The 2,906-nt window shown below is 25.8% G+C and overlaps 1 non-coding gene across 1 annotated transcript; it reads right to left on the minus strand.

Annotated features, from left to right (window-relative positions):
• Nucleotides 1-203: 203 nt before the first annotated feature.
• Nucleotides 204-277, minus strand: TRNAT-AGU (transfer RNA threonine (anticodon AGU)). The gene has a single exon. It is a non-coding gene; the product is annotated as a tRNA-Thr (tRNA).
• Nucleotides 278-2,906: the final 2,629 nt, after the last annotated feature.

The raw sequence follows: 2,906 nt of genomic DNA on the forward strand, positions 1-2,906 counted from the left end.
ATGTACTCAAAGTTACCGGATGATTTTTTTTTTTTTTTTTTTTTGGTAAATACAATGATTACTTATATAAGTTTGATTTCACTAAAAAAAGATAGTAAAAAAAGTACACGTTTATAATAATTTTGACCCATTAAGTTTTTTTTTTTTTTTTCCCCACAAATACGGGAGCAAGTCAGAGTGGAAAAGGAAGAAAATTTAAAAATTGCTTTCATTGAGAGTCGAACTCAAGACCTCCCGCTTACTAAACGGGTGCTCTAACCAACTGAGCTATGAAAGCGTTTTGTACATCGACTTCGGATAAACAAATACTATTAAATTTACGTCTTTCCTCCTGGTTGCAAAAAAGGCTACTATTCTTTTGTTTGGAACATCCATCTATGCAACATGATAACTGATCTTATACAACTCCATTTTTGAGATACAAATACCTTAAGCTTTTTGTCATCAAAATGCGTTGATTTCAAGGAACAAAATTGTACATATCTTGACAAACTTTTCCAAGTTAGACAAAATTACATAAATGACCATAAGATAGAATAGACCAACTTTAGTCCTTATGACAAATTGTTTGCATAGATGGTACTTCTGGTTTCAAAATATTGCAAAAACGGTTATTTAGGCTAACAGTGTTAAATTTTTCAGTTAAGTCATTTGTGAAATTACACATTTACCTTTCCTGTCATAAGGACCGTTTATGCAATTTGTTAAAGCCATAGGGACCATTATGTAATTTTGTCTATTATTTATTATCTTTATATTTATTATGAATTACTTTCTTTTGATGTTTTTTCTATTTTTTTTTCTTATATTTTTTTGATTTTTTTGTTCAAATAAATTTCTTAAAATTTTGACCCTTTATTCGAATACATGTAATATTATTATTTTTAATTTTTTTTTTATGTTTGGTTTGAATAAATTTAATTTATGTGTTGGTCGAATACGTTTTTAACATTTTTTGTATATTTTTCTATGTTTTGTTTTTTATAGGGTAATTGAGTAATTTAATCATTTTTGTATTGTAATTTTTTTTTTAAAATAACCACTTTTATTATTTTTTTATTTTTTGAAAAATAACAACTTAATACGGAATTCATATTAAACAAATTAGATCTAACCCTATATTGTGCTCCCCCTCTCAAAAACCCCCTATTCCATATCATGTTTGGATTTCTCTGTTTTCCTCTAAGTTCGTAGAATATCTTCTACCGGTGAAAAGCTCCAACATTTGTGGGTATGTGTTAATTTTTTGAATGATTATACATTCAAAATAAAGTTTAAATGTTTTTTCTATCATTATATGTGATTATTTAGAAATAGTTCGTTTATATTTGGTTTCGGAGGCTAATTTTGATTAATTGGAATTATTTTTTACAGTAGTACAGATTGGAGATAGTTCGTTTTACTTTGATTTTTTATAATTATATATGATTAATTCCAGTTAAACACAATTAACCACCGAAATCGAAGCAAAACGAATTATTTCTAAATAATCACATATAATCATACAAAAAACACATCAACTTTATTTTGAGCATATAATCATACAAACAATTGACACATATCCATAAATGTTTGAGCTCTTCATCAATAGAAGACATTTTTTAAAGTGGAAGTAGCCTGGAACAGAGAAGTCCAAAACATTGTATGAAAGTGATGTCTTGGACTAAGGGATCACAGTACCAAGTCAGATTTGACACCTTTAATGATACGGCCATAATGTATACATTGTTGACTAAGTGGTTATTTAAAAAATGCTGTTATTTTTTTTTATAAAAAACAATAAAAAATGTTTAAAAAAAGTAATAAAAAAAATATTATTCGAACAAAACGTCCAAAAATTTATTCGAACAAAACAAAAAAAAGTAATAAATGTACTCGAATAAAACGTCAAAAAAATTTAAGAAATTTATTTGAACAAAAATATCAACAGATATAAGTAAAAAAATATTAAATAAATTAAATAATATATTTGAAAAAAACATTACAAAATTTAATTCATAAAAAATAAAAATAAAAATAAAATAAGAAGATAACGAATAATCGACAAAATTACATAAATGGTTACTGTAGCATGAACAAATTACATAAATGATCCTTATGACAAGAAGGGCATATGAGTCATTTCACAAAAGACTTAACTAGAAAGTTAACACCATAGGTAAAAGGATCATCTTTGCAACATTTTGAAAGCATAAGGTTGATCTATACAAACAATTCATCATAAGGACTAAAATTGGTCTATTTTTTCAACCAAAAGGACTATTTATTAATTTTGTCCCAAAGTTATTTGGGATGATGAGCATGTGGACAACATTTATGTTGTAGGTTCAACAAAAATTACAAAATTTGTTCCATTGACACAATCTTAATATGATGGTACATATTTAAACATAGTACAATTTTATTATTTAGCAATGGAGGGTTGGTATTTGAGTTGACTTATACCAATTTATTGAATCAGTTGTTAGCTTACATAACACTTGATATATATTTTTACACCATAAGAATTTCATTGCACCAAAGTGTCGTTGGTCATGGCCATAAAGAGGTTAAGGGTTGATAAAAAAAAATGACCAATTTAAAAGAAATAAAAAAATAAAAAATTCATAAGAGCAATTTAGAAATTGTTTTTTTTTTTTTTTTTTTTAATCTTTTTAAGGTTTGCTACTTTGTTTGTCATAGGAGCAATTTAAAAGAAATAAAAAATAAAAATTTCATTGCTACTAAGATACAAAACTGTTGGTCATTTGTACTACTACAGTTCAAAGCAATTGCCAATTTTTCATAATTATTCGTTGGTTTAACTTTTGTCATTTATAATTTCAGCTTATAAGTTATAACTGGTTGGTTAAGATTGTTGTTTATTCTGATTCATATAAAAATAACCAATCATTACTCATACAACA

The sequence above is a fragment of the Lactuca saligna genome, chromosome 9 (genome assembly GCF_052625555.1).
Source record: "Lactuca saligna cultivar CGN05327 chromosome 9, ASM5262555v1, whole genome shotgun sequence".
In the NCBI taxonomy this organism is placed as follows: Eukaryota; Viridiplantae; Streptophyta; class Magnoliopsida; order Asterales; family Asteraceae; genus Lactuca; species Lactuca saligna.